The sequence below is a fragment of the Antedon mediterranea genome, chromosome 8, assembly GCF_964355755.1.
Source record: "Antedon mediterranea chromosome 8, ecAntMedi1.1, whole genome shotgun sequence".
Lineage (NCBI taxonomy): Eukaryota > Metazoa > Echinodermata > Crinoidea > Comatulida > Antedonidae > Antedon > Antedon mediterranea.
This window is the reverse complement of record NC_092677.1, coordinates 834792-854590: the sequence shown is the minus strand read 5'-3', so window position 1 is coordinate 854590 and position 19799 is coordinate 834792. Positions and strand designations below refer to the sequence as shown.

General features: G+C 30.3%; 2 long non-coding RNA genes across 2 annotated transcripts; both read right to left on the bottom strand.

Annotated features, from left to right (window-relative positions):
• Window positions 1-11800: 11800 nt before the first annotated feature.
• Window positions 11801-14166, bottom strand: LOC140056745 (uncharacterized). The gene is made up of 3 exons (XR_011846813.1): window positions 14135-14166; window positions 13946-13985; window positions 11801-13311 (listed from the first exon to the last, which is right to left on the bottom strand). It is a non-coding gene; the product is annotated as an uncharacterized lncRNA (long non-coding RNA).
• Window positions 14167-14823: 657 nt separating this feature from the next.
• LOC140056744 (uncharacterized) lies at window positions 14824-18086 on the bottom strand. Its single transcript, XR_011846812.1, has 11 exons — window positions 18052-18086; window positions 17810-17841; window positions 17467-17498; window positions 17126-17157; window positions 16783-16814; window positions 16541-16572; window positions 16198-16229; window positions 15855-15886; window positions 15512-15543; window positions 15167-15198; window positions 14824-14855 (listed from the first exon to the last, which is right to left on the bottom strand). It is a non-coding gene; the product is annotated as an uncharacterized lncRNA (long non-coding RNA).
• Between the last annotated feature and the right edge of the window lie 1713 nt (window positions 18087-19799).

The following is a 19799-nucleotide window of genomic DNA, read 5'->3' as shown; positions in this document are numbered from 1 at the left end:
TTTTTTGCTTGATTTTTGTTTTTTCAGCCTTTTCTAGTAAATTTATCAATTTTCAATCAATTTCGACTTAAAATCATGTCATACGAGCACGTAGAATTTGACAATTTGCGCGCGTTTTTGATGAAAAAGTTCAAAAATTTGTCAAAACTATGCCTTTTTTAAAACAGTTATAGATTGTAAACTACGTGGGGAACTTTTTTAAAATTACATATTCTGGAAGTTGATGAGTTGTAGATTTTGAATCATGCATGAATATGGCTAACCGGACATAGTGACGTCATCGTATGGCCACTGGAATATAAAATATAGAATTTTTGTCTCTTTCGTCATAGCTCACCACATTAAATAGAGCGCATCTCCACTTATACGTATTTCATTTTCTCCCATTTTTTTATATTGTCTAGGTCAATCAATTATCTTTTGCATGATTTACCATTTTTAAAATTTTGATGACGTCATCATGTTCAAAAGCGTTAAAAACTTTGGTCACTTATTTTCACCTATTCTTCACTGTATGTAGTAAGTATACAGTATAGCGTATACTGTATATACTTAGACGTGACGCAAAATAGAGAGCGCACTAACATTTTTTCAATGGCATAATCGTTTTTTCTGAGTGAATATTCTAACGTATGACGTGCACGTGGCGTTTGCGCTGCGGAAAACCTTAATCAAATTTTAAAATGCGCCAAATTAATTTCTATTTAATTTGCGTACATTTCAGGTCACTTTGAGCATTTCAAAATTATCTAAATTGTTTGTGTTTTGCGCACGCACTTGTGGACACAGCTTGTACAAAGCGTTGAAAAAAGTGTTTTTTGCAATTGATTGTTGTTGGTCATAGGCCTACGTTCACGATTTCTTTCATTTTCATGAATTTTTATTGCAAATTAACGATGCACGTGCATGTTAAACTTTAGAAATCGTGTGCTAAAGAAAGGGTAATATAATACGAATTTGTGCAAAAATATACCTATTTTGATTCAGTTCTAGCTGCTCAGGATGGCAGGTTACCCCGTTTTTTAAAATGTATTGTAGAAGCTAATGAGGTGTAGATATCAATTAATGTACAATGTTTACCTAAAAGATGTTCTGACGTCATCATATGGCCACTCGAATTTTAAAAATAATTTTTTTTTCTATTTTGTATTAGTTAATCCCATTTAATAGAGCGCATTACGCTAATACGTTTTAATGTTCTTGATAAATCAATTTCCCTTCACACATGGGTTAACAAAGTGACCCACGTAATTAAAACTTATGAAAATTGTTGAATTGTAGATATGAAGTCATATACAAATTTTGTCTATCTGATTTCATGACGTCATTATAATATGGCCAGTTGAATTTAAAAAGTCAGATATTCATCTCTTTCGTAAAAATTAATCGTGTTTAAAATAGAGCGCATCTCAGGTTAACGTTCCCGAAATTCTTTAAATTTTTATTAATGTAATTATTTAGATAATTAAATTATATAACATATACAATGTATTCTGTAATATGCTGTCATAACAATTTTCCTATTGGATGCTGCGAGGTCATGCTATGGCCAGTAATTGGAAAGGTAGGATTTTTATTTGTTTTTTGGCATAGTTCATCACTTCAACATAATTACGCATCTCAGTTGTACGTGCCAAATTTTCATTATTATTATTTATATTATATCATTTAATTATGCTCATTGAAATGAATTATTTTCCGAAAATGGACATACTTTTATGTTTCATTTTGATGACATCAAACAATGTTTTCGCCCGTAATTTCAGTTCTGAACACCTTAATATACTACAGTAAAACCAGTTACATGTGTGAATTATAATAATAACAATTTCTTGTCTCCCCTGCTCTGTGATTTGATCTTATGTATTACTGACATTTATCTCAGTGACCAGTGAAGCTTGCTCCAATAGATATAATATTTCTGATAAAGCTAATATTATCAAACCATAACTGTTAAAAATAATATTTTATTTCCAAAAAATTGAAGAAAACACACAATCAGTATAAAATGTGTACCGGTATTTATATAAGCTTTCATTGGTTATTGCAAATGGTACAAAATTGTCAACATATAGTAGGCTGTTTATACTATACAGTAGTTCATCAACATTTTGGTAGTCAATAAATTTACTTAGTACATTATTTACATGGTAATTTATTAGTTGAGGATTCATTAAACGCATATTTATTGATCTATTTATAGAAGATTGTTATTTTTTAACAATCATTAATATAATTATTAATTTAATGATTTGCCGCGTTTAGACAAATGTTATTAAAGAACGAATGACTGCATTAGTGACTGCCTAAAAATTCGGATCCCATTATAATTGAAGAGATGAAACCATTCCATTGAACACCTAAAAACCAAAACAAAATGAATTGATTATTCTTGCAAATGAGTAAATTACTGTATTAGTAATTTCAAGTGGACCAGCATAGATAGAAAAAAAACTGAAAGTATGTATAGACCTAATGAAGTATTGGTAATCGTATAAAACAAAACTATTTTCTTCTTCTGTAAAATGTAACTTTTTATTTTTAACATTACTTGAATACCGGTAGATAATGAAAGATTATTATGTACACAGAATGCAACATTACATATTCAAATTCAGAACAATATTTATAATAATATAACTCACATAAAAACAAGATTAAAATGTGTTTACTCACCAGATATTGTTTCTCCTATACAGGAGAATGACATGGGTTGAAGTTACAGATTATTCGCTGCCCCTCTTGCATAGATAATAAATTGATTATTCTTCCAAATGAGTAAATTACTGTATTAGTAATTTCATGTAGACCTGGATAAATAAAAAAAAATAATATAAAAAAAAAATGAATAAATAATGATTTTCAGCTTGTTTTTATGAAATTGGTTTTTTTTATTTGTATCCAGTTCTATTTTTAATTCTTAAAAAGTTTTTACAGAAATATAATTCAAATACTTAAAAACCATTGCTGCAATTAAAATTTAATTTGAATGGCTTCATGATAGCTATAATAAATTGGAATTACTTCAGCCTGTACTGAATCAAGACCTTTGCTATAAACATGATCAATCAATGTATTGTTTTCAGTGGTGGAACATGTAACATGTTGTCGGTATTCATTCTCTGACATTAAATTATTCACTCTGGAAGATTGTTTGAAAAGATTTTCGTTAAAATCACCCATTACAATACATTTTGTACTCAATTTTTTTAACTCTTCCAAATATTTTCTCAAATTTTGACAGAATTGATTAATATCATAGCTTGGGGGTCGATAAATTACTGACACGGAAACTGAAATTGGACTTGTTATTAAAAATGAAACTGCTTCTATATCATAATTAGGTATGTTTAATCTGCTTGAAAACGTGTTTTTGGTATACACTGCAACGCCGCCATGAGCCTGATTTTTCAATTTGGAACTCAAATCATTTCTATTAGAATACGAATCATACCTTGCTTGGTGATACAATTTATACGGCTGAATATTTACTTCAAAAACATCGTCATCTTTATTCAACCACGTTTCAGTCAGACATATGATACTAGAATTCATAAACAAATCATTGCACTGAAGATCAGCAAAATGTTGCTTAAGTCCTTGAATATTATGTAACATTATTGAAAATTTAGAATCCGAATCATGACCTTGTTTTTCACATTGTACATATGAATCCATATTATTTAGGCATTTCTTTATGTTTGGATCACAATAAATCAGATTAGGATTAAGATGTTCAATAGTAAGTCCAGATATTGAAGTAACACGACTGAGGGCTACGTATGCTTGTCCAGGTGCAAAGGTATTTTTAAGGCAAACTACTGCTTCATTCATTGTCAATCCTTGGACTTTATGAACTGTGCATGCATATGCTAATTTGAGAGGAAATTGTTTTCGACTATATTTATTCCCCATAGATTCTTTAAACATTTCAATTGCCTGAACATCGATTTCATTATTATCAAACTTTACTTTAATAGATACTGGTTTGGCGTTATTATTGGGTTTGACTATTTCATAAACATGTCCCATACATCCATTCGTTAAGCCTTTTTTAACATCTACATTTTTAATCAACATCACTCTGGCATTAAGTGCAATCCACAAATAATTTAGTAAACTAGTTTGACGTGAATTCCGAGGTTTGTCACAAATTTTGCTCTGTTTCTTGGCGTTTACTACACTATCTTCTGCTTCAATGCATACAATGTCTGTACAGATTTTGTGCAACATTTTTTTATTCCATTCATCAACTTGTTTATTGCGTGGGTAAATATGAACAGCATCTTCACATTCTTCACCTGTTTCACGTGATTTTAAAACAAATAAATCGTTATCACACAAACAATCATGTTTTTCTTTTGTACGCAATTTGTTTAACAATAAAGCAAATTCTTTATCTTCTTTTTGTCTCATGATTTGGTCTAACTGTACTTGCTTAAAGTTATCTAACCACAGTGAGCTTTCCAATGTGTCTTTATATAACGAACTGCCCATCACTGGGGGTAACTGATAAAAATCACCAACAGCAATTACTGAAATGTTACCAAATGGACTATCGTTGCGTACTTGTTTTATTTGCCTTAATCGTCCGTGAATATACCAAAGTAACCTTTGATTTACCATTGATATTTCATCTATAATAACAATTTGCAACTGACGCAACTGATTACGAAGTGCACTTATTTTTTCTTCTCCAAGTGGTTGATACGGAAGTGAAATATTAATCGGAATAGACAAAGCGCTATGAATTGTTTGGCCTTTAATATTATATGCTGCGATTCCCGTAGGAGCTAATTTCAATATTGACAAATCATCGGGATTTTCCATAATTTTTCCCAGAATACGTGTCGCTTCATTATAAATACAATTTACCAAATGACTTTTTCCTGTACCAGCGCCTCCAGTTATGAAAGTGTAAAATGCTTCAGGTTTTTTACCATTAACTTTGTCTAAACACCATTGTCTTGTCTTATAAAATATATGTTGTTGTTTTTCATTTAAAGATCGAATCATTTTGTTCAATTCTGGTCTTGGAATATTAGATGAATTAGACTCTACTTTAGATGTATGATTTTTTTGAATTCCAAAATCTGGAATGAAAAATTCATCTTCTTCATCATCAACCTCTACATTTGGCTTTGGGTTGTCTAACCTTTCTTTTTCACTTTCTGGACATAATAGGCTCCATGCATCTTCTTGTGGTCCAAATTTTGATAAACATTCCTGAGCTTCTTCAACATCATCAGCACTTTTTTCATATTGTTCCCTGTTTCCATGAACTATTGACTTTACCGTTTGTAATTGACAGCCACATAATTTCACACATCCTTCCTCATGAAATTGTTCGTACGTTTCAAAATTTGGAGGTTTTAACTGTTCATCTTTTCGAAATGGTAGAAATAACTGAAGTATACTCAAAAAATATTTCTCAGGTGCTGTATCCATTGGAAATCGAGGGTATCTTACTATAGCATTACTAGTTCGTGTTCTTTTTTGGATGAATCCCAACTGTTTTTTTAACTGAAATACATTCTTTTTTTGTTTGTTTCCTTTCATTTCTGATGAACTCAATATTCTATATTCTGAACAAAATTTTGCAAGGCACATTTTATTAAATTCAGAACTATTAGGTCGAGCTTTATATTTGTCGATCTTATTTGGCAACCATGCACTTACATCATCATCTGCTTTGTTTTTAATTACACTTAGTGGTAAACTCATTCTGACAGGATTAGGTCCTACTGGGATAAATTCAACTTTTCTTGAACATTCTTTTAATCTTAAACTACAAACACGATAAATACTTTCTTGTGCAGACACTTCTCGGTTATTCATATAAACATTACCAAGTTTTCGCAAACTTTGTCTAGCATCTTCATTGCCTTCTTTCACTTCTGATGCCGCATGAGATAAAAGTAAGCCCATTTCCCGTTCAGATTTAGACATATATCCTATAACGTAAATAATACATGCATATACATTTGTAATATATTGAATATCCATATTAGCATTCCATGCTCTCAATAAGGAAGGATTATATTGATTTACCCACACATCTTGAGGATTTCTCTTTATAACAATCTTTTCCTCAGTAGCTACACAATTATTTGCTTTCTCAAATGCACTCTGTGTAATACCTAAACTTTGAAAAAGTTCTATTGCATTTTTATATGTTTCTTCATTAGTCACAGCATCTTTTACTGAGGTTAATAGCTCCATTGCTTGTTTATTGTCATCATTATCATCATTGTCTTTATCCACAATTGTAGGTCTCATAACAAATGTATTTCCAGAAGGTTGTCTGGGGAAGTTAAATCTGCAGTTTGTTCCCTTTTTTTACATGATTTAGAATGTCTTTTACTGTGAATTTGCACACTTTTAACAATTTCATTTAGTTCAGAATCTACAGTTTCACATGGCACAGCACAAGAAATATATTTATCAACAAAATTAATAACTTCTTTATCTTTATCTGTACCAAAAATAGGAGCATTTTCAACCCATACTAACATATGAACGTGCGGACTTCCTCTCATTTGAAATTCAATTCGGTAAAAATAATCTATGACTTTACCAATAGGCTGTGCTTCAGACAAAATTACATTTTTCAAAAAAGTATGAAAGCGTTTGTCAAACATTCTGGCAACAGTCACTGGATTTGATTTCAACAAATTACATTTATCTGCCCATTCCAATTCTTCAATGTTTCTTTGGTCTCCTGATTGACTTAACAATGTCGTCATTATTTCATTCCAACGGAAGTCAGCACTTGAAAATGAAAGAAAGAATGTTGGCTTTCCAATCTGTCTAACCATTGCTATTATATCTTTCTGTGTAGCTTGCCAGTACGGTGGAGTTCCACGAATTTGTTTTAAAAATTTATAACCCCTATCAGATTTTAAAATTTCCTCAATTTTGGTAACATTTTTTAAATCGGATACAGTAACTTTGCTATAATCATCCTTTTTACTTGACCCTTTTCGCAATGCAATGGAAATACTTGATAAAATTTGTTGAAGTTCATATAAAGATTGAGCATAAAATATGAATTCTGTATTTTGTGCAAACCTGTTATCTATATGCATTAATCTATTATGAAAATAACGTCCGAGTGTAATTTTAACATCTCTCGTATCATGGAATGTTGGTTGGCCTGTTGGAAATAACACTGGAAATGATTTTGCTTCATTGCTTTTATTACTTAATAATGCAATAGGGCTATTATTTTCACATGGTGCACAACAAATTATGTCATTAAAATATTCATCAACCAAGTTTTGTCGCCTGTCAACAGGTTGGAGACTTGTATCAAAGATAGCACCACACAATCGGTCTTCTACTTCTTCCTCATCTTCTTCATTGTTTTCTACACATGTTTGATTTTCATGTACCTTAGTATTTGCATTTTCGATGTTTTCTTCCGATAAATAATTATGCCATTCTTCATTAATAGCTATATCAAAATAGCACTTGTTATGATCTTGTAAATATCTAAGAGCTTGAACAACATTGGCAGTGTTAACAAATTTATATTTGTAATAACCTTTGTAAGACAACTTTCGCTTCAATTTTACGGAAATTAATTGATCATCAACCTGTGGTCTAGGCAACATTTTTACAGTTTCAATAGTATTTGATGGTACACATACGACTGGTCCATGTATTCCATGCTGTCCACCTTTTGGTAAATTAATTAATTTCATAAAAGGAATGTTTAATCCAATCAAATGCTGCTCTAAATTATTTAAACACCTGAGCTCAGGAGGAATATCATATAGTTGTAAATTGTTTGAATTAGCTTCTGCAGGAACTTTCCCTTTTAGCATTTTCCTGTGGCATGTGAAACAAATCCATAAATGACACCTTGGTGACTCGACAAATTGACAAGGTTTATTGCATTCATTATTGCAAATATGCAAATACTTTTCATTTATACAAGTCTGATTTTTGTATTTAGCTTTGATGCACTTCATAACTTGATCTTTGAATAACAATTTAAAGCATACACAACAAACATATTCAGGACCACGAGAAACTGTTTTCTTGAAGTTTTCTAAAACAATATTAAAATTAGTGTTTTCTGTTTTGATTTTTTCCCGATTTTTCATATTTTTCTTCATGATTTTTTTCCGGAACCCTTCATCACCATGATACTTTTTTGTAAATCTTTGCTTACATCTTTGACGAAATTTTGAATTCCCTCGATATTTCTCTGCCAATTTCTGCTTACAGTTTCGTCTAAATTCCAAATTACTCCGATACTTTTCTGCCAATTTGTCTTTGCATTTTTGTCTAAATTTCAAATTACTCCGATACTTTTCTGCCAATTTGTCTTTGCATTTTTGTCTAAATTTCAAATTACTCCGATACTTTTCTGCCAATTTGTCTTTGCATTTTCTTCTAAATTTTAAATTACTCCGATACTTTTCTACCAGTTTGTCTTTAAAGTTTTGTCTAAATTCCAAATTACTCTGATACTTTTCAGCAAATTTTTCTTTACAGTTTTGTCTAAATTTCAAATTACTCCGATACTTTTTAGCCAATTTTTCTTTACAGTTTTGTCTAAATTTCAAATTACTCCGATACTTTTCTGCCAATTTGTCTTTCCATTTTTGTCTAAATTTCAAATTAGTCCGATACTTTTTAACAAATTTTTCTTTACAGTTTTGTCTAAATTTAAAATTACTTTGATACTTCTCTGTCAATTTTTGGGTAATGTTTTCTCTGAATTGCGAATTAGTACAATACTTCTGTGCTAAATTTTGCTTCAAATTTTGTCGAAATTGTGGATCATTGTGATACCTTTCCTTATTTCTTTGTGTATTATTTTGTATAGTTTTATGTCTAAACATTGTATCATTGTTGTATATGTTCTTCATTGTTTCTTTTTTGGTTGTTCGGTAATCCAAATCAATATTGTAGTTATGTTTAGCTTTATTTCGTACCTTAACATTATATTCAGGTTCACATCTATACATTTTGTGTTGTCTTTCTCTATTTTCCTTCCTTTTTTTGAATTTATAATCATCATCAGCATATCTTATTTGTTGTGCCTTTTTTACTTTACGTTTCTTTTCTTCTCTGTATGCAGGATCACTTTGATATTTGTTTCTATTTTCATTTTTTTCTATTGAATTATCTTTTTTTTCTCTTCTTCTGTTTATTCTCTGACGATTCTTTTCTTTTTGCTTTCTATTTTCATAAGATATTTTTCTTTTCCTTCTCAATGTTTTTAATTCATTTCCAGAACAAGGTCCCTCAACAGTTTTACTCTTTTTGTGTTTTGGTTCTATGTCTTCAAATGTGTGACATTCTTTTCTCATTTGCTTTCGTTTCTGTGTTGTATAATTCTTTTGGGATGTCACATCCATATCAACTTGTCCTGTTGTTTCTTGAAAATGATTTTGACTGACATTGACAGATTCCACTACATTAAAATGCACATTCATGGTGTACAAAATATATATGCCATTGTCAGTTGTAACATCATCTATTCTTCCCGGCTTTTTAGCAGAAAACAATTGCCACGTCAAAAGTTGATCATTAAATGAATAAATATCTGTATTAAGCAAGTTTGCCATTGCACTTATTTCAGTATTGGATGCCCACGTTCCATTATCCATTACTCTTTTGTTAAACACATATTCCTTAACTGATCTATATTCGTGACTAAATGTATTAATAAACAAGTCACCAGTTTCCAATAAATGATTAGTAATTGCTCTTCTTAAAAGTAAATGATTATCTTCAGTACCAGAAATAATGTATGAAATTGCACGATAAAAACAATTACCATCACCTGTAATATTCGTAATTTGAAGAGGATGTCCAATCTGACTAGCTCTGTTAATACCACAATTCATATCGGTATGTTCACAATGAATGCCTACTTCATTACACATGTTTTTCTTTTGTGCTTCTGAGATAGGAATAAATTTAAAATTCTTGTCAGGTCTTTCTTCATACTGAACATTTACAATTTCAATATCACTATCACTTTGCCATCCATTACTTGATGAGACATGACCTTCTTTATTATGTTTTTTGCCTTTAACGTTAGAATCAATATTCTTGTCTGGTAATCTTGTACTACATTTATACTGATAAGAGGTACTAGGTTCATCAACATCGACATTTCCCAAGTTGATTTGTTCACAATTATCATCGAGCACAGAAGCGGAACATAACATCATAGACTTATTTTCAATATTTACACCAGTCAGTTCAAACTCTGTTTCATGTATATTACAGTTCATTGAACTTGCTAATCTTATACAATAATCGTACACACCTTGCCAAGATGGACTGTAAAGTAAAATACTCTTTCCATGTTCACTAACACAACCAAATCGATCTCTTGCATGTGGGTCAAATATAAGAAATCCATTTACACGTTTGATAATAGAAAATGTGCTTCTGTTGAAATTCATAAAAAATGCATCATGTTGATGTAATTCTTGTTCAAGAGCTTGGTTTAATGACAAGGCTCCATATTCAGCCATAAATTCGAGATTCCCATCTATTATGCCAAAAACTGATTCTTTGGGAGATATTACAAATGTGTTATCCAAGATATCCAATTCTTTCGGCAGTTCAGAAATCATTAAAAGGTCCTCGTGCATAGTGGAATCTTTCTGAATGTAACGGTACAACTCGTTTCCAAGAGTCAATATTGTATCAAGGTCTTTGGTGTAAAATTCATTTCCATTCCTCTTTGTAGAATAAAGAATAGCTACAAGACTATTTGCAACACACTGTTTACCACTTGCAAAGCCAAATCTATAATTCCCTTGATTAAAATTACCCTGTGCTACAGTTATATTTTCATTACTATTATATACTTGTAATTCATTTATTGATTGTGTTTTCTGCCTTTTTGGTGTATTTTTTTGTTTTGGTACATCATCGATTATCAATTCTTCCAAAAAATTATTTTTTGTTAAAACTTCAATATCCACATCGATAGTATGTTGGTCACATTTAGGTTTAGTATGGGACCTAATTTTTTTAGTCATTGCTTTTTTGCATCCGTCATCAATTATCAATACTTCATTTTCCTCAAATTCACAACTTGCACATGTTTGATTTTTATGATCTGTACCATTACTATCAATTATTCTACTTCTGTCATTCATTTTGCTATTATTTTGTGCTTTCGCATCGTCAGTCGCTGTGTTGTCGTTTTCTACAGTACATTCCAGTTTAAAATCCTCGTCAGTTTTCGTTTCAGAATTGTCATTATTACCCATGTTCTTTATATCTTTCATAATATCGCAATCATTCTTTAAATTCACATTACCTTGTGCTTTTTTGTTATCAATCTTCTTAGTTTTGACAAAACGACCTTTGTTATTTCGTAAACGTTTCGAACCACCACCTGATTGTTGTTGTATTCCGTTTGTTACTTTTGTATTTTTCAAAACATCACACATAGGCCTACCACTGTCGTCAATTATTGTTTGTGAATTTCCCAATACATTCGTTTTACCATTTTCTTTGTTGTATTCTCTGTAAGTATTTGTATTCCATTCCATTTTGTTATTATTTCGTCTTACATAGAAATCTTTTACACCTTTGCCAATATATTTTACACCTGGTTCTATGCTTATACCATTTATAACGTGCTTTCTCCTTTTCTTATTTCCTCTATTTTTACATCTTTTTTTTCTGTTGTCGGTTCTTTTCTTTGATCTTACTCTCATCCAATCACTACCAAGTAAATCTTCACTTGCTGTTTGTTGACATTTTAATTTTGCATTATTACAACGTTTTTCTTTATTTTTCGTTAATTCTGGAAAGTCTGAAGTGACAGATTCATCAGGTTCTAGAATCGTATATCTATTGAAATGACAGGGAATACCTATTTCACCCAACATGTTATCAACAAAATTACTATTCCCACACATTGAACAAATCCAAATTACCCGGGAATTACATAGTTTGTCTTCAAACACATCTCTTACACATTTCACATGAAAATTTTGACTACAACGGTCACATGTTATGCAATTGTCGTCTACTTTCACTTCAATATTACAGAAAATGCATGTATCATCAAACTCTGAAGTGACCTCTGTACTATAAGATAATATGTTTATGATATCATCAATTATTCCTTTAAATTCAGTTGTATCTTTCATAAATTCACAATTGACATTACCTGTATCATCATTTCTGTCGTCTTTGACATTCTCAGTTGAACAGCATTCATCAAGTAGGTCCAAGATGTCATTAACAACTATTTTAAATTCTGCTGTCTTATCCATAACTCCATTATTAACATTACCAGTTGTATTGACAAAAATCTGCTTTTTACTTGTAACTTCTTTATTCACATTCTTACACAAATAAATTATCATTGTAAAGATAATCAACAAAAAGATACCAACTACTGCTATGAATTCCATAACAATTATTCAAAATTTGTATAAGAAACAAATCTACAAATTTCTTCAAATTAATAAACTTTGTATTCTGCAATTCCAATGAATATTACAATTAGGTTCTTTCAAGAAATCCTTGCTAAAACAAAATAAATTATTAAAATTCCAAAAACAATTCAATTTTATATTGTCTTTTGTTTCTATGATTTCTATGATGAGTTCAATTATACAATTTCACTGAATATAAAAATTAGCTTCTGCTTAATATTGGCTTGATGAAATACTATTTAATATTATTATAAATATTATTTTAAACTTCTCTTTAATACTTGGTTATGCTAAATAGTTTCAGATTCTAATTTTTATTCTTTTTACAATTCTACTTAATAACAGATTCAAATATAAGTGATCTTTAAATCTTCTTTAATTAATTCTTTTGTAATAAACTCTGTTTAATATTTATTTCTTTATAATAAGCTTCTGTTTTATTCTTCAAACTTTTGTTTGTATAATCAAACTTTAACTTTACACTTTTGCTTTTGCAAAAATGGTTTTGTAATAAACTTTTGTTTATTAGTTGTTTCCTTGTGATTAACTTCTGTTATCTTCAAGGTTTTACACTTTTGCTTTTGCAAAAATGGTTTTGTAATAAACTTTTGTTTATTAGTTGTTTCCTTGTGATTAACTTCTGTTATCTTCAAGGTTTTACAATTTTGCTTTTGCAAAAATGGTTTGTAATAAACTTTTGTTTACTTCAAGGTTTTACTGAATGTTTTAAAGATACTTTTAAAAAATGTTTAAAAAGAAATTGTGCATAAATATTAAAATTCGGTAACCCCTCGTAGAAACTCTCTTTGGAGAGTGGATCTTTTTCTAAAGACCCGGATCTCTTCTGAGATCCAGTGGGTTTATATAAGACAGTCACCTACAATAAAAGAAAAAAAAAAAGAGTTAGTTATTAATTTTAAGATACACGGTACAGTACTAAGAATTCCAGTCAAACAATTATAAATTGAATCAGTAGATAAATCAGTGTTTTTACAAATACCTAAATAATAATATACATATCCCCCTTGTGGAATGTAACATGATCTATTGGGCCTAGCAAAACAAATTAGGACCAACTCACTACTAAATTTAGGATAGAGACCCATTTTATAAAATTGCAAATTTATGTCTGGAGAAACTGACCACCACATTTATGTTAAAAAGGATGATTGTCCCAAATTTTGAAGTAAACGGTGATAATATATTTGTGACTTTGGTTTATACAATATAAATAAATCACTATAGAAGATATTTTGACCTAAAAATATGTCAAAACTTCATTACATGGAATGTGTCGGAAACAAATTCTTTCATAAAAATTTCACCTTCAAAATTAATCTGAAAATAGGTTTAATTATTCAATGTTCTAATAAAATAGAATTTTATACACAAAAATATTTGGTCACTCAGTATAGTAAATTTACAAACAACCCATGTTTATCAATTAAGGGAGGGCATAAAGTAAGGAAAATATGTTTTTTCCGTTTTACAGATAATTTTCTAATACTCACAGCTGTAACTGACACTGTATATTTTCTGTACAACTACAATCTAAAAAATAAAAGGAAAATCATTAATAATGGCAAATAAACAACATTAACACTTTTTCAAAATCAACATGCTTCTTAATCAATGCCAACGGTTCACAAACTAAAGAAAATATGTTTTATCCGTTTAACAGATAATCTACTAATACTCACAGCTGTAGCTGACACTGTATATGTTCTACAATCTAAAACAAAAAAACAAGGAAAAACATTAATAATTGGCAATAAACAACATTAACACTTTTTCCAAATCAACATGCTTCTTAATCAATGTCTGAAAAATTAAGAAATTCCTCAAAATGACTTTGAGTATGAGACAGCTGGTTAGGGCCTACATGTTGTCTCTATGCTAATTTCATTTAATATTTTATTCACAAACCATAAAATCTGAATGCCATAAATGTTTCATAATAGAAAATGCCTACAAAATAACAGGCAACTGTTCACAAAGTAAGGAAAATATGTTTTCTCCGTTTAACAGATAATCTACTAATACTCACAGCTGTAGCTAACACTGTATATTTTCTACAATCTAAAAACAACAAGGAAAAACATTGATAATGGCAATAAACAACATTAACCCTTTTGCTAAATCAACATGCTTCTTAATCAATGTCTGAAAATTAAAAAATTTCCTCAAAAAAACCTTGGGTATGGGCCGGCTGATTGGGGTCTACATGTTGTCTCAATACTACTTTCATTTAATATCTTATTCACAAACCATAAAATCTGAATTATGTAAATGTTTCATAATATAAAACGCCTACAAAATAACAGGCAACAGTTCACAAAGTAAGGAAAATATGTTTTCTCCATTTAACAAATAATCTACTAATACTCACAGCTGTAGCTGAAACTGTTAATTTTCTACAATCTAAAAAAAACAAGGAAAAACATTGATAATGGCACTAAACAACATTAACACTTTTTCCAAATCAACATGCTTCTTAATCAATGTCTGAAAAATTAGGAAATTTCCTCAAAATGACTTTGGGTATGGGCCGGCTGATTGCGGCCTACATGTTGTCTCAATGCTAATTTCATTTAATATTTTATTCACAAACCATAAAATCTGAATGATGTGAATATTACATAATAGAAAATGCCTACAAAATAACAGGCAACGGTTCACAAAGTAAAGAAAATATGTTTTCTCCGTTTAACAGATAATCTACTAATACTCACAGCTGTAGCTGACACTGTATATTTTCTACAATCTAAAAAAAAAACAAGAAAAAACATTAATAATTGGCAATAAACAACATTAACACTTTTCCAAATCAACATGCTTCTTAATCGAGGTCTGAAAAATTAAGAAATTTCCTCAAAATGACTTTAGGTATGGGACGGCTGGTTAGGGCCTACATGTTGTCTCAATGCTAATTTCATTTAATATTTTATTCACAAACCATAAAATCTGAATTATGTAAATGTTTCATAATATAAAATGCCTACAAAATAACAGGCAACAGTTCACAAAGTAAGGAAAATATGTTTTCTCCGTTTAACAAATAATCTACTGATACTCACAGCTGTAGCTAAAACTGTATATTTTCTACAATCTAAAAAAAACAAGGAAAAACGTTGATAATGGTAATAAACAACATTAACACTTTTTCCAAATCAACAAGCTTCTTAATCAATGTCTGAAAAATTAAGAAATTTCCTCAAAATGACTTTGGGCATGGGTCGGCTAATTGGGGCCTAAATGTTGTCTCAATGCTAATTTCATTTAATATTTTATTCACAAACCATAAAATCTGAATGATGTAAATGTTTCATAATAGAAAATGTCTACAAAATAACAGGCAACTGTTCACAAAGTAAGGAAAATATGTTTTCTCCGTTTAACAGATAATCTACTAATACTCACAGCTGTAGCTAACACTGTATATTTTCTACAATCTAAAAACAACAAGGAAAAACATTGATAATGGCAATAAACAACATTAACCCTTTTCCTAAATCAACATGCTTCTTAATCAATGTCTGAAAAATTAAGAAATTTCCTCAAAATAACTTTGGGTATGGGCCGGCTGATTGGGGTCTACATGTTGTCTCAATACTAATTTCATTTAATATTTTATTCACAAACCATAAAATCTGAATTATGTAAATGTTTCATAATATAAAACGCCTACAAAATAACAGGCAACAGTTCACAAAGTAAGGAAAATATGTTTTCTCCGTTTAACAGATAATCTACTAATACTCACAGCTGTAGCTGAAACTGTTAATTTTCTACAATCTAAAAAAAACAAGGAAAAACATTGATAATGGCACTAAACAACATTAACACTTTTTCCAAATCAACATGCTTCTTAATCAATGTCTAAAAAATTAGGAAATTTCCTCAAAATGACTTTGGGTATGGGCCGGCTGATTGCGGCCTACATGTTGTCTCAATGGTAATTTCATTTAATTGTTTGATCACAAACAATAAAATCTGAATTACGTAAATGTTTCATAATAGAAAATGTCTACAAAATAACAGGCAACAGTTCACAAAGTAAGGAAAATATGTTTTCTCCGTTTAACAGATAATCTACTGATACTCACAGCTGTAGCTGAAACTGTATATTTTCTACAATCTAAAAAAAAACAAGGAAAAACATTGATAATGGCAATAAACAACATTAACACTTTTTCCAAATCAACAAGCTTCTTAATCAATGTCTGAAAAATTAAGAAATTTCCTCAAAATGACTTTGGGTATGAGACGACTGATTAGGGCAGGCAACAGTTCACAAAGTAAGGAAAATATGTTTTCTCCGTTTAACAAATAATCTACTGATACTCACAGCTGTAGCTAAAACTGTATATTTTCTACAATCTAAAAAAAACAAGGAAAAACATTGATAATGGTAATAAACAACATTAACACTTTTTCCAAATCAACAAGCTTCTTAATCAATGTCTGAAAAATTAAGAAATTTCCTCAAAATGACTTTGGGCATGGGTCGGCTAATTGGGGCCTAAATGTTGTCTCAATGCTAATTTCATTTAATATTTTATTCACAAATCATAAAATCTGAATGATGTAAATGTTTCATAATAGAAAATGCCTACAAAATAACAGGCAACAGTTCACAAAGTAAGGAAAATATGTTTTCTCTGTTTAACAGATAATCTACTAATACTCACAGCTGTAGCTGACGCTGTATATTTTCTACAATCTAAAAAAAAAAACAAGGAAAAACATTAATAATTGGCAATAAACAACATTAACACTTTTTCCAAATCAACAAGCTTCTTAATCAATGTCTGAAAAATTAAGAAATTTCCTCAAAATGACTTTGGGTATGGGTCGGCTAATTGGGGCCTACATGTTGTCTCAATGCTAATTTCATTTAATATTTTATTCACAAACCATAAAATCTGAATGATGTAAATGTTTCATAATAGAAAATGTCTACAAAATAACAGGCAACTGTTCACAAAGTAAGGAAAATATGTTTTCTCCGTTTAACAAATAATCTACTCACAGCTGTAGCTAACACTGTATATTTTCTACAATCTAAAAACAACAAGGAAAAACATTGATAATGACAATAATCAACATTAACCCTTTTGCTAAATCAACATGCTTCTTAATCAATGTCTGAAAAATTTAAAAATTTCTTCAAAATAACTTTGGGTATGGGCCGGCTGATTGGGGTCTACATGTTGTCTCAATACTACTTTCATTTAATATCTTATTCACAAACCATAAAATCTGAATTATGTAAATGTTTCATAATATAAAATGCCTACAAAATAACAGGCAACAGTTCACAAAGTAAGGAAAATATGTTTTCTCCGTTTAACAGATAATCTACTGATACTCACAGCTGTAGCTGAAACTGTATATTTTCTACAATCTAAAAAAAAACAAGGAAAAACATTGATAATGGCAATAAACAACATTAACACTTTTTCCAAATCAACAAGCTTCTTAATCAATGTCTGAAAAATTAAGAAATTTCCTCAAAATGACTTTGGGTATGAGACGACTGATTAGGGCAGGCAACAGTTCACAAAGTAAGGAAAATATGTTTTCTCCGTTTAACAAATAATCTACTGATACTCACAGCTGTAGCTAAAACTGTATATTTTCTACAATCTAAAAAAAACAAGGAAAAACGTTGATAATGGTAATAAACAACATTAACACTTTTTCCAAATCAACAAGCTTCTTAATCAATGTCTGAAAAATTAAGAAATTTCCTCAAAATGACTTTGGGTATGGGTCGGCTGATTGGGGCCTACGTGTTGTCTCAATGGTAATTTCATTTAATAGTTTGATCACAAACAATAAAATCTGAATTATGTAAATGTTTCATAATAGTAAATGCCTACAAAATAACAGGCAACACTTCTCTCCCAATCACGAGACCATAAATCATCTCTACAAATTATTTATTTTATGTTCACTACTTACAATATTCTAGAGATTATGAAGTACTGTAGAAACAATAATGTTATTACTGTACTTGTATCTCTTCCAACAACTACAAGACAAAAATATATAGGCTAATGACATAAGACAAGTGAAAAAGTGAACTGAATTGACCTACACTACTACTTACTAGACTATAGACTAGCCTAAACCCAGGCTACTTGCTACTGTAAGCTTGTTCAACGAGTCGTTGTTTCTTCTCTTTAGGAACTTATACAACTAAAAACTAGGCCTAGCCCCTACCTAGGCTAGTAGGCATAGAAGAGAACTTTACAAAGCAGGCTCACCTTGCTAACACAATGCTATTAAGACCTCTAAACTAAGACTAGTAGTACAGTAGTAGGCTATAATTATACCGGTGTTAATTTTAAGGCATGGTATTCAAGATAAAGTTTGTTAACAAATTAGGAGTTAATATATAATTATAAGCCAGATGCAAAGTGGAACTAAGCTAGCGTCATTATGCCTCTACAGTACTACAGTACTGTACAGCTAAATCAAGGCTAGGTCTAGGCCTTCCTGAAGAGGTAATCCGGGATACGACTAGCCTAGGCCTATCTTAGTTAGGCCATTTCATGTTGATGACAAACACAAAAGCAATTAAATATTACAAATCAAAAATCCAAATTAAGCAAAATATATCTTACCTATTTCTTACTATTATATTTAACACAATTGTGTTTAAACTTTTTGTAATATAGGCTATATGTTCGTTTTAACAAATAAAATTGCGAAGCAATATCGGGAGCAATACTATAATAAATTATTACAAATCCAACATGGAGGTGTAACCACGTTGTTCTTCACTAATATGGCACGCAATCGTCGCCAAAAGTAACATAAATGCTGTTGGCCTAGGCCCAGACACAATTCACCACATTTTCACCATAAAAGTTTAATTTATATCGTGCGCTAACTTCCTATTGAAAAAACAAATGTAATGTTCCACAGAAATCAATTTTCCTTCACATGTTAAACATTTTTTAATTTTCATTACGTCATCATAAAAAAAATTAGAATAACATCAGTTGCTTAATTTTATCTATTAGAGTATATTTTAATCTGTTTAGATCTCATCGGAATGAAAAGTGACCCAAATGATTAAAATTTAATATGGAAGTTGTTGAATTGTAGATATGAATTCATGTTGTCTATCTGGTATCATGACGTCATCAAGTGATATATGGAGGTGGTATGTACCAAAATATATAATAATCACAAGCGGTTTTTCCTGTACCAGTAATATTGTCCACAAAGCATATGGCTCTGATTGTCCATCCGATGCGGCGCCACCATAGATTAGGAAGTATACAACTTTTTGTGAAGGTCACACTCGCAATCTGAGCCTGGACCAAAGGTTGTGTTTTCATGAAAAAAAAA